Source organism: Canis aureus, chromosome 16 (assembly GCF_053574225.1).
Source record: "Canis aureus isolate CA01 chromosome 16, VMU_Caureus_v.1.0, whole genome shotgun sequence".
Lineage (NCBI taxonomy): Eukaryota > Metazoa > Chordata > Mammalia > Carnivora > Canidae > Canis > Canis aureus.
In genome coordinates, this window is record NC_135626.1 from 56,911,981 (window position 1) to 56,924,800 (window position 12,820).

Below are 12,820 nucleotides of genomic sequence, written 5' to 3' on the forward strand. Positions count from 1 at the left end.
AATTTAAGGTCCATGTAAGGTGCCAGCCAGGTGAGCACACTTGTTTACAAGCCCGTGCAAGTCCAGAATTTTCTGAGGGAAACAAGCCATCCCAGTAGGAACTTCCAAGGGGCCCCGACAACTCCAGGCGGCCACCCGGCGGGCAGTGGTCGGTGCCAAAGCAGGGCACGTGTCTGGAGCAGCCTCCCTGTATGGGGCCATTTGGCTGGAGCCCAGCACCGGAGAGCCGGTCCAGACCCCAGTGACCAACCTGCCCCCCCCCCCCCCGCACTGGCCCCCCACAGCTTCTGCCTCCAGGTCTCGGGCCTCGAGGCCTCAGCCACTGAGCCTGGCACTTCACCCACAGGCTGGGACTGTGGCTTCTGGAAACAGGTCCGGGGAGGCCAAAGCTACACTTACGGATCCTGAGCACTTGACATTGGCTTCGTTCCGGCTTCTGCTGAAATCTTCCGTGTGCAGAAGGATTTCAGTGCGGCTGCGATGGAGCAATTTCCTCATCTACAGAAAAAGACAATGTATGTAAATAAAGCTCCTAGGACGTTGCCAGGCAAAAACCAATCAGGCAGGAACCTGGGCCTGCTGATATTTTCACGGATTAAGTCTCTAATCATCAAACCATCGAGGAGAGGGACAAAGCAAGAGGGAAATCCCGATCTTTTCTCCTGGGGGTGCTAGCAGGGCCAGGTGCCTGTCCCTTCTTCCTGCCCCCTCCCCTTGTACGTCTGACCCGCCGATCCCTCCAGCCAGGCACCTGCTAGAAGCCCAGGGAGGGATACCAACTCGGTAAGAGCAATTTCCATATAACATTCTCTTCTTTTCAAGGGCCCCCTTTCAGGTTGCAGCGGGGGTGGCCACAAAATGCGCCTCGAGCATCCTTGAAGGAAGGCTTGGCACAGGCAGGGAAGGAAGTGTGGCTCCCGGTCCAGCAAGGAGCGGCCTAGCTTTTGGGGCAGCCCTGCATCCAGGACGGAGCCAGGTGGGGTCTGGTGGCCCGGCCACTTGGGCCAGCTTGTCACTCATCCTCTTTCCTCCGCCGCCCTACGCGGGGCTGAGCCCTCATCAACATCAGGCACCTCACCCTCCCTTCTGGAGAATCCACCCTCCTCTCCGCGCTGCCGTCCCAGCCCTGCCCTGTGACTGGGGAGCCCCCCACCCTCCCTTCTCTCTGCCCCCCTGCATGGGGCCCCAGTCCGGTGCACATCCTACCTGAAGGCGCCTCTCTTTTCGGTCCCCTTCTCCTTTCCAAACCTCTTAATTTCCGGCTGCTGGCTGTCTGAGGGATTGTTTACCACCATAAACCACAATACAATTCCATAAATACGTTATTTATCCTTCCCATTATTATTCCCCATTATTTATTTCTGAAACTCTATTATTAAATCTGTAAAGTGCTCGGTGATACACTGGCAATGAAAGACACTATATAAAGGCGAGTTTATTATTATTATTACTCCGTGATTAAAACAAGGAAGAAAAATGAACCGCATTAAATCAACCCGGATTCCCTTTCGCCTGCAGGGGCCCCTGCTTTCAGGTGAAGGACGGGGCCCCCGGGGCCTGGGCCCGGTGAAGGCTGTCTCCTGCAGGCTGGCTGCTCTCCCGGCGCCTTTCAGAGCCGCTGTCGGTGACACTTGGGAGAACCACAGATTTGCAGGAGGCTCCGTCGCCGGCTGGAGTTTGTTCTGGGCAAAGCGAAAGCGATTCCGTTTGCAATCTTACTTTTCACCATCAGTCACTGCCGGTGACATGAAGAGGTAATAGAAGTGCCCAGGAATCCTGCATTTTATTTCCACTCGGCAGCATTTCTCTTGCAGGGGAAACATAAATTCAGCCAATTTTTGTGCAGATTTTGCAAAATCAGTCTCTCTCCTTCTAGCTCTGTGTGTGTGTGTGTGTGTGTGTGTGTGTGTACTCAACGCAGGGACCAAGGGGTGGTTCTGCCCTGCGGTGGAAGGTGGCCTCACAGAGGAAGCTTCATCCCGGGAGGGGGACGGGAAGGGCACGGGAAGTCCAGTGGACACACCTGGCCAGTGCACAGGTGTCACGAGTCAGGGAGCTGCATCACCTGGCCACTTGCAGCCTTTAGTGCAATGATTCTCCAGGTGTGTGCTCCCCAGAAGCAGCCGCAGCAGCATCACCTGGGAGCCCGTTAGGCCTGCAAATTCTCAGGCTCCATCCCAGACCAGCTGAACCCAGAAACTCTGGGGGTGGGGTCCAGGGATCCATTTGAACAAATCTTCCAGGTGATTCCGAGGCCCTCCAGAGTGGGAGAATCAGTACTTAACACCTGGAACTCAAAGAGCCATCCAGCAACGGCCTCCGGGAGCTCGTTAGAAATGCAGAATCACAAGCCTCCCGCCAGACCTGCTGGATCCAAACCCACATTTCCTCAGGCTTTCCAGGTGATTCTTCCAGCCGTCACAGTTTCCGAAGCTCAACCTTCGTATTTTGGCCACTCTGTCCAGCTCTGGTGGACAGGGTGGGGCAGGGGAGCTCTTGAGCATGGAAGCAATTGACTGGAGCTGGGGGCGGGGTGGGGACACCAGTGACTTTTAGAGATGGAGGGTCTGGGGCAACTGGAGTTGGGCATCGGGGGGTTAATTAGAAAGGCACAAACAATTGAATCTGACTCGAACTTTTCCCGTGTCAGAGTTAAGGCAGAAATCGTCTCACCAGGCTCAACCTGGATGTCTGACTCCTTAGGAACCAAACTGACATCTTGTCATCGTTGTCAAACCTTTATGACATCCCCACCAAGAGAGAGCACAGGAGAGCGTACGATTTGATTATTTTGTGATGGCCTTCAGATAATTTTATATACTCCGGGATGTCACCAAATCAAGCCTACTCGTCGCCAGGTTGGGATCTGTTGCTATGGAAACCATGAGAGCTGAGACTGGGATTTCGGACCTTGTTCCCAACTCTGACCTACCATGTGACTCGATGCAAGTCACCCCACTTTTCTGTGGCCGACTCCCACTTCTGACAAGAGGAGCTTGTGAACCTCTGCTCACTCGGCGTACTGACGGGGAAGAAGGGGCCATCTTGCTGACATCACTGGCTCCCACTTTTTAATGTCCTGTCCCAGCCCGGGGATTGTCACTTAATCCTCTCCTGCCCAGTGAGATCATCAGAAGAACAGAGGGACAGAGAGATTGGGAAATATGTGTAAAACCCTGCAGCTCCTAAGGGCCAGAGCTTTTTCAAAACCCATCATCATCCATAACTTGGTTGGATGACCATCATTCTGTCCTATCTCTCAGTTTGCCTGAGTCTGAAATGGCAAGAAGGATGCCACTTTAGTTTCAGAGCAAAGGAGCAGCAAGTGCAAAGGCCCAGCACCAGGACCAGACTTAGTGGTCCCTGCTGACCAGACGTGGGTTAGTTATTCCTCCTATAAACCCCTTAGTATGTGATGTATACTTTTATTATACCCAATGATAAGCTTTTTCATTGTTTGCTTTTTTTCCCCTCCTGGGTTTGTTGTAATAATGAGAATTCACAATTTTTAGGGACTTCCAGCCTCAGGGAAGAAGGGACCTCCTCCCAACTATCACCCCCCTCTTCTCTGATGTCTGGCTACGGCCAACTGGTGTGGCAGTGGCCAGTGGCCTTTCTGGTTCACCAGTCCCTGAGCATCCCTGGTTGTCAACCCCTGTGAAAGTCACGCTGCCTCTACCCACAGATGCAAGAGCTGGCTGGGTGGACATGAGGACGTGACTCAAAGTTTGCTTGGCAACTCTCTGCCTGAGCACGAACTATTAGCAGCGGTGACACAGAGAGGATGAAAGAGCCGTGATGAATGGGGCCTCGAAATTACCTCGGGGATGACACTGCTTGATTAAGCTAAGTACTCTCCGTGGCACCTCGGCTGGCAATTGCTCATTTATTTATCTTAGAAGAAGAACTGAGTTTTGCACCTAGACACTTCTTCATCAACTCCCACTCAGGCCAGACTGGACACAGCGGTCCAGGGACGCAAACTTTCATTACCTGGGGAACAACCGCCTGACCCCACACCATTCCCTCCCTCCCTCAGTCAGGGACCAGGGCAGTTCCATGTCACAGGCCTTTGACATTTTTCCCCCTTCCACAGAAGCGCATCCTCCATGCAGCATGAGCGCCCCAGCAGCCACAGGACTGGGCTCCGAGCATCACTGCCAAGGTAGCTCAGAGGACCTGGGCCCCCCACCCAGGACATGAGACACCCCCCAGAGGAGTTTTCTGGGACAAGGCTGAGTGGACCTTCATACTCTCAGGGAGCTGGAATAGAATAGGGCTGAGAAACGACAGCTCTCAGCCGCCTGCATCCAGAAGGCTGAACAGAGCCCAGAAGAGAATTTCTGGAGAGACTCACAGCTCCCTGGTAGGTGCAGCTGTTTCCTCATCTGGATCCTGAAGGATGAAACCACCAGCTACCATCACTGAGGACAGAGCTTGAGCCAGCCACGGCACCCTTCAGATGCAGCACCCTCCACCCCCACACCTAACCCGGAAGGTGTCCACATCCCCCCCCCCCCCCCCCGGTCTGCTTGGCCTCTTCTCTGCTGAAGTCAGGGGAGCTAATTGCTAGAAGGGCATTTTTAGATCACGTAGCCACATTTCCCAAACAAAGGAGGGAAGTGACTTGCTGGAGCTCCTGCTGGCTCATGCCAAACCCCAATTAGAATTTGACACTGTCTACTGAAGAGCTGGGTCCAAACCAACAAACCGCAGTGAGAGGCAGGATCCTCCTGCCCACCCCGGAGAGGCCCTGCTGAGAAACCAGCCCCAGGAAGCAGCACCCTAGGAGCAGATGGGTGTGTGGGTGTGTACATGTGCTTATCTGTTCATTCATTTGTTCCACAGCTGTTTGTGTCCTACTATGTGCCAGACACCAATAGGCAGGGGTATACTTTGTACCCTGGAAGGGTTAACAGGCTAAATGGCCTGCTCTGTGCCGAAATTAAAGCCCATGAAGGGCCAGGAGGGCCTCAGAAAAGACCCAAGAGGCCCCCAAGTGTTGGTTGAATGAATGGACAGATGAACAGCATAAGAGAAGCAGCCCGAGCACGAGAGCCAGTAACATCTGGGAGGGGACTTGCCTGCAAACTAGGTCCCCTGCGGTTTCCGACCTAAATGACCAGCCTTGTGGTCCATCTCTTTGCGCTCCTTCTTTTCTGAAGCTGGACTTGGATTTCTGGGCATTTGGTTTCCTGACTACCTGAGGGCCAGGGGGGCCCTCCCATCAGCCCCACTGGGGAGCCTGCTGTGATCTGTCATCTGCTCCGCTTGGCACATCGTCGACGCAACTCCAGGCTCACCGAGGGGGTCATTTATTTCCTCCCTGGAAGCATCTGGGTTGTCGGAGGAAGCAGTGAGTTATGAGGCCAGGGGAACCTCAGTTTCTCTCAGGCCATATTTCAACCTGGGCAGTCCCGGAGCAGGTTGCCATGCAGCTGCCAGGCTATTCCCCAGCCCCGATGGGCCACCTCTGCCAAGAGGGACAGGGAGCCGGGCTGGAACCCCAGGGAAGGGGGGTCCTCTGGAGCCTGATCTTTGCTCCATTCCCCGCGGAAGCACGGGCGTCTGAGCAACAGGTGATCGGCCCCATAATTCAGGTTTCTGGCCTCTGTTGGACCCTCTCCTGTTGGGACCTGGGACCTTGTGGATAAGCAGGCTCGGGGGTGGGAAATGTCTCTCCTGTCCAGGCCTCTTTGAGGGAGAAGCATCTGGAAAGGGTGAGTCCGGACCCCAAGGACCCTATCAAGTCTCCTCACCTCGGGGCCGCTGTGCCCGTCCGTCCTCACCCACTTCCTCTCCCCCAAATTCAGACCCCCTTGCTGACTAACTCCAATGAGTAAAAATAGCCAGGTGGTTCCAACCCTTTGAGAGGCAACTACATAATGACGGAGCGACTTGGTGCAGCAGTAACAAATTGTCCGTATTATAGCACTTTACATCTTGATATCCATTCTCCTCAACGGGCTTATCTGTAAACCCACTGAATTCACACCGGGACGCTAAGAAAAGAGCTGTCATATAATAGATGGGGGCTCCCGGAAAATGAACATTTACAAATGGCTGTAGCATTTACTTAAAATGTCATGCCAATTGCTTGCTGTTGTCTTTATGCAGCGAGATTGATTTTACTGCTCCTTCGAGTCCTCAGCCTTGATGGGTAGTTTTTAATGCAGCAGGGAGACGCTTTTTGTATTTAATCTATAAATAAAGCATGCAAAGGCATGGGCTCTTTAAGGGGCAGCCTTGGGAGCCGGCCAAGCCTCTCTTTCCCGGATCCTCCTCTTTTTTCTCCTCCTCCTCCTCCTCCTCCTCCTCCTCCTCCTCCTCCTCCTCCTCCTCCTCCTTCTGGGAGAAGTTGGGCCTGGGCAGGGTCTGAGCTGATCTTATTCATGTATTCAAATGTATGCAGATGTATGTATTTTGTTTAACAAGCTAATTCATTTGCCGGGCCAGGCAGTTAGGGGTTTTCACAGCGTAATACCCACACTTGATTCAGCCTTCCACACCCGATTATGCCCTGGGGTTTTACTTGGAGAGAGTTTATAGAGTTGCAGCCTGCCGCGGGGTGGAGGCAGGGCAGCTTGCTTCTTGCACAAAATGACTGCGAGGTCTCCTCAAGATAACACCAAGGGCTTTGCCCAGCCTGTCCCGTTGCCCTAGAAGCTCCGGGAAGCCAGCCTGCAGTTGACAATACTCGGGATGTTCACCTCTCTCCTTGGCCCTCCCTCCCCACCAACGGACCACGTTTTCCTCCCTTATCCCTAAAAAGTGACCTCCGACCATCCCTTGGCTAGCAGCCCCACATGGGAGACACAACCCCTCACCTGTCCCCAGACCCGGTGTGGTGTCCCCTGTAGAATGCAGCCCCTCCCCGCCCCCAGGCCTCATGTCCTGGGTCCCCTTCTCCTTGAGGAAGCAGAAAGGTAGAGCTGGGGAGGGAGGGAGGGACGGACGGACGGAGAGTTCTCCCTCTTTTCTTGCCAGGAAGACTCTCTGCAGCGTTTAGAGGCCCTGATCTCAACCTTGCTGCCTAGAACCCTGGCTGCACCTGCCGGGGAGTGCCACTTCCATCCGGGTTGCTCAGAGTGTGCACATCTGGGGGAGATCCAGATTGCCTTTACACGCTGGCTTCTCCTTCGACCGAGGAGTTGGAAGCATCTGGAGCTTATCCTCCCCATTAACGGCAATCGTACCTCTCCGCCTGCCATCCCGTGCTGCGGGAGAGCCTGCCCACCTGTCACGCCTCCAGATCACCAGAAGCAGACGGGGGCGTTGGCATGATCTCTGCTCATTTGTTCAACAAATATTTACTGAGCTCTTGTTATGGGCCGGGAGCTGTGCTGAGGGCCGAGAAGAGATCAAGAAGCACAACGCACTTGGTCTCGGCCCTGGAGAGCATCTATAGTCTGGCAGGGACGGCGACGTGTGTCTTGCAGCCCTGACGGACCTAGTACCTTCCGCACGTGAGACCACAGGTGGGCCACTTTAACAGCCTCGACAGCAGTAGATGGGGAGGCATTCCAGGCAGGCTTCTCGGAGGAGGTGCCACATAGCTGAGGCCTGAGGGATGAATAGGAGCTGGCCAGGCTGGGACTGAGGAGGCATGAAATGCCAAGGCAGGATGTTTTCTGGTGGAAGGGACAGTATTTTCCCACGAACTGGAAGCTCAGAGAGGGCAGGAGTTTCCCAAGTCACATGACGAGGAAGCGAGCATGAGGCCAGTCTCTTTAACCAACCTGGCGCTGGGGGCCCAGGTGGGATATTTTATAGGCCCCAGTCAACTCAAGTCTCCTAACCCTGGGAAGTGCCCTTCCTCTTAGGGTCAACATCAACGAGGAGGCCCCTTCCGTGGAGAATGATCCCTTCTCAGATTAGACAGCTGCGGTTATCAATGCTGGCCTGAAAACATGATTAGACACAATCTAAATAATGATTTAGATTAATCATCTGCAAATGACCCTCAGCAGAGACAAGGAAATCATAAAGAAAGCCGATACGCTCAGAGTGTTATTAATTACTTCGGTCCAGGACCTGGCCGGTTAATGTTCAATAACCGGATGAAGGAAGGAGAGCCTCCCTGCCTCCGTGGCATCGCCGGCCTCCCCTGTGCCTGTGCCGAACCCTGAAACGCTCGCGGTCAGCTTCAGAGCCCACTCGAACAGTAGGGTCAACCAATCGACTCACAGCAGCCCGGAGCCAAGAGGGACCTAAGAGTTCACCTTGTCCCAACCCGCTTCGTATGCAGACCGGGAGGCCAAGAGCTGGCGACAGGGAAGGATGCTGCCTTGGTCAGCTCCGGCTGCTGTAACAAAGTACAAGACGAAACAATAATCATTTATTTCTCACAGTTCCAGAGGCTGGAAGTCCGAGATCAAGGTACTGGCGGACTCGGTCTCACGTGTCCTCACTTGGCAGGAGCCGAAAGGACTTCTCCACAGTCCCCTTCTATAAGGACCCTAGCCTCGTGCGTGAAGGCTCTACCCTCATGATCTGGCCACTTCCCAAGGGTCCCACCTCCAAACACCGTCGCTCTGGGGGTTGAGTTTCAGCATATGAATTTTGGGTGTGGGGCGGAGACGCAAGCGTTCAGTTTATAGCAGACGTGTCTAAAATAGTAAGAATTGGTGCTAGAATAAGAACCAGAAGGAAGAGCTTTGGATTTTTTTTGTGTGCTGGTCAAGCCTTGAAAACACAAGTGTTCTCTTCTAAGAAAAGCAGCTATAGGCACTTCCTTGAAAAGTCTACTCCCACACCTTGCACAGGGGACCCGGTTACCCCGGCAACCACTGGCTGTCAAGGGGAGGCTGTACCCTCTCCAAAGGCAGTTACGGGTAAGCCAGGCTGAAGGGAGGCCAGCAGAGGGCTCCCTATTGGAAGTGGATTGTCTGGACCACCTGTTCCTGGGTGACCAGTCGCCTCAAAACTTAGCGGATTCGTACGCTCACCACTTTATTATCTCTGGCAATTTCTGTGAGTCAGGACAGGCCACGGTGGGAACCTGTCTCTGTTCTCTGACGTCCGGGGGTCCAGCCGGGGAGACGAGGAGGTGCAGGGCGGCTCAGGAATGTGAGGCTGGAATCATCTGGAGGCGGCTTCACTCACAGGTCTGCTGGTTGGTGCCGGCTGTTGGCTGGGACTTCAGCTGGGCTGTCAGCCAGCACACCTACGTGGGGTCTCTCCGCGTGGGCCGGTTTGGGCTTCCGAACAGCATGGCAGCTGTTCCGATAGCAAGTGTCTGCAGAAGGTCAAGGGGGAAGTGGGTGGCATTTTTATCGTGTCGTCACTCGGTGTCACTTCCTTGTACTCAACAGGTCAGGGCAGCCACAGAAGCTCTCCCAGGTTCCGGGCTCCGGGGAGCCGCAAGGTCAGATTGAAGGAAGAGCCCGTGCAGTAGATGCTATAAGTGGGGCCAACTCTGCAAAACACAATTGGCGCATCAACAGTGCCTAAGGCATCTAATGGAATTCACTTATTTAAGACCAGACTTATTGAGTGCCTGTTGTGTGCCAGGCACTTGGGTTGGGGAGTCCCCCACGTTTGAAGAAAAGTCAGAGGGGGGTTTTGGAAAAAAAGAGCACAGAAGTCACAACAGAGGGGCTGCAGGGAGAACCGGATGGAAGAAGCTGGGAGGAGTCGCTGGCTGCTGGTCTTTCCCGGAGAAGCAGGTGCCCCTCTGTGTAGACACCGCCCCTCTGTGTGGACACGCACGTCCGTCTTCACCCTGGCCCCCAGCAAGGGCTGAGTGAAGGCCACCCGGCAGGGCCACGGCAACCCAGGGTCTGGATGAGCAGTCCCTTGCCACTTGGGGGACGCGGGCCCTGCGTCCCACAGGAGGAAGAGAAATTCTGCGTCCACCGCCTCCCAGGGAGCAGGGTGGCAGGGCCCGTGGCCCCTCCTGCTGAGCACAACCCAAACGCCGCCACTCATCCCTGCCTTCCACAGCCCAGCAGAGCCCGGCGTCCCTGCGGCTCCTTGCTCCCATCACAGAGGCTGTACCGAGGCTCTTCCTGGCCCCCGGCCCCCCGACCCCTTCTGCGTTGGGCTGAAGCCTCACAGGGGCACCTGGGTTGGCTTCTCCCCTCCTACCCAGAGGTCTCCGATCTGAAATGGCTCTTTATTTTTTTGCACCCCTGTGAACTCCCAAAGACTTCTCAGAGGCCACTCAGTGCTTGAATACAGCCAGCCACGGGCAGCTCACCCCTTCTCCCACCCACGGCGGTTGCAGACAGCCGTCACCCCTTAGGAATCTACCACCGCCTTCGACACACGGAGCTCATCTCTAGATCCTACGGTGACAGCAGTGCCTCCCTCGCCCCACAGAATAGTTACAGACTGAGGGATCTCTCCCGGGCAGGGCCCGCACTCACGTTCATGTATAAGTAGGGAGCCTCTGAGGAAGTTAATCGTGGTGGTGGAGGATGGTGGGGTCCTCCCAGAGAGGTGGGGATGGTTTTAAGGAAACAAATCATGCTGTGAGCCCTTCAAGAGGAAGGGCCCCAGGCGGCAGAGGGGGCGAGGCCCCGATGAGCCGGGCCAGAGGCAGGAGGGAGAGAGGGTCCTCGTCTGAATCCAGGAGGAGCTGTTTAGGAAATGGTGATTTCAGACAGGAAAGGCAGGTCAGGGAGAAACTGGATAATTTGTTCCAAAGCGGACTTGATGAGGGGAAAGGCTAGGAGGAAGGGCAAGAGGGAGTAAATATGAAGCCATCAGCATTTCCAGGGTGGACGGAGGCCAGGAGGGTGGTTCGTGGGGGAGGCCGCTGTTTTCCAGCAGAAACCAAACTGGAGAGACCTGGGGTCGAGGCAGAAAAGGACCTGCTTCTGCGGAAGCCTTAGGGGTCTGTGGAGCCAAGTCAGGGGTGGACCGGGGAGTAGGAATAAGGGGGGCAGGGCAACCAGAGCTGTAAGCCATCCGCTCGTTCATTCATGCTTTCGTTCAAAGATCACCGTGTGTCTACTGTGAGTGAAGCACCGAAGGACTCCCCGGGAACCCCCAGCTACAGGGGACTCAGGGAGGGCCTGCACCAAGGTCTTACCCCGGGGTGGGGTATGGCAAGGGGTTGACAGGAGCCCCAGGTCATTCTCAGCAACGTGGAATAAGCAGTAAGGGAGCCCCAAGAACACCACTGAGAGAGGATCTAATTTCGGGGTGTTTGGGAGCCAAGGAGAACCCCCCACTTCCATCTCACCTGTGGCTTAAACAGGCCACACTTTTCCTAAATCCGGCCCGATTGCTCCCTAATGCTCTCCGCAGCCTGGGCCAACACCAACGCCTCGCTCTGGCTTCTAAAGTCCTCAGTACACCTGGCCCTGCACCTGAGTGTCACCTGCTTCTCTCTGTCACCTGAGCCTCCGGGACCCTCTCTCTCCTGCCTCAGGCCCTGGACCTGCCTCTTCACTGGCAAAAGGTGGGGAGGTGTGGGGGGTTTGCAACCAGGGTCTTACCCAGAACAGATGGGAAGGCGGGTGGTCATTGCCCTTCCCCTTGTGCAGCGCCCCATGACTCCATGGCTCCCAATCCAGGGGACATTTGTAAACGCAGCAGGGGGCGGTTCGCAGTGCCCCTGCAGTGCTACTGGCATTTAGAGTGTGGCGAACCCCAGGTCATGCAGTGTCCTGAACTGACGACCCCCTGACTCAGTCACGCATGCTCCTGCGAGAATATGGAAGGTGAGCCCTGCCCACCTCTCCCATCCCTCTCACTTGCTGCTTCTCCACGTCTGCCAGGCTGTTGGGGAGGGTGACTGGCCAAGAATACCCAGTTCAGCTCCTTTGGCCTCACTCTCTCTTTCTGATCCATGGGAAGGTTGCCATTGGATCTGTGCACCCCCATAAAGAGCCGATGATGCAGGGACGTCCTCCTCCAAGCCAGTCAGGGCTGCCATTCTGGGGGGTGGGGTGGGGTGGGTATTTTCAATTCAGCCAGGAGCAAGTAGAAGCCCACTGCGGCCCCACCCCCATGCCAATCCAGCTTTTATGGCATGGGACCATCATCACTCAGCTGGTTCTAGGCTCAGGGGTGGGACAAAGGCCATGACCAGTGATCAGTCCTGCAAACCCAGCAGAGGTCCTGTTGGCGAGGGAGCAGGTCTGGGCCCGGACCCAGCAGACCCACCCAACAAAACTAACCCACTGCCTCCCCTATGCACCCCTCTTCTCGCCATCGCTCCCTAGAGGTCAGATTCCTGCAGAGACCGAGGGCACCTTGGGTGTAACCCTGAAGCCACAGGGCAGGGGGCTGGAAAAGACTTCCTCTCCTGAGTCTAACAGTGGGAGTGAGGATGATGGGGCTGGAGAGGGGAGAAAAATCCTACCTTTGCTGGATCTGATCAATGTGAGAAAATTATTCTGTCATTTTTAAATTGCTTTTGACCATGAGGACACCTGCACCCCATGTACCCTTTACTTTTTTGCTCTAAGCCACAGGCAGACAGATTGATGCCCAGGCCAGAACTGCCTCCCCTGACCTCAGTCAAGGACAAGGGTGGAACCAGCTTGTCCTCCCCTCCCTTGCAGCTCTTTCTGCCCCTTTCTGAGCAGTACCAGGGATCGAGGCCTTCAAGAAGCCACCAAAAAAGTGGAGCCTGCCGTGGGCCCGTTGGTGGACCAGGAGGCCTCGCTGCCCTGGAAGAGTGAGCGGCTGGCCATTCATGGCTGGGTAGCCTGCCAGTGACTCAGTGAGACCTCCCCTCCTCCACGACGGCAGACGTCGCCATTCGGAAGTGGCCCTGGCTTCATCAGGAAGGCAAGTGACCCTTTGTCCCCTCCACAAGGAGCCCCGGCTGGTGCGTCCAGCTCAGGGATGCTGGTCCAGCCCT

General features: G+C 55.5%; 1 long non-coding RNA gene across 1 annotated transcript; it reads left to right on the forward strand.

Moving 5' to 3' along the window:
* The first annotated feature begins 417 nt into the window (after positions 1-417).
* LOC144286958 (uncharacterized) lies at positions 418-9,675 on the forward strand. Its single transcript, XR_013354917.1, has 3 exons — positions 418-783; positions 1,519-2,402; positions 2,651-9,675. It is a non-coding gene; the product is annotated as an uncharacterized LOC144286958 (long non-coding RNA).
* Positions 9,676-12,820: the final 3,145 nt, after the last annotated feature.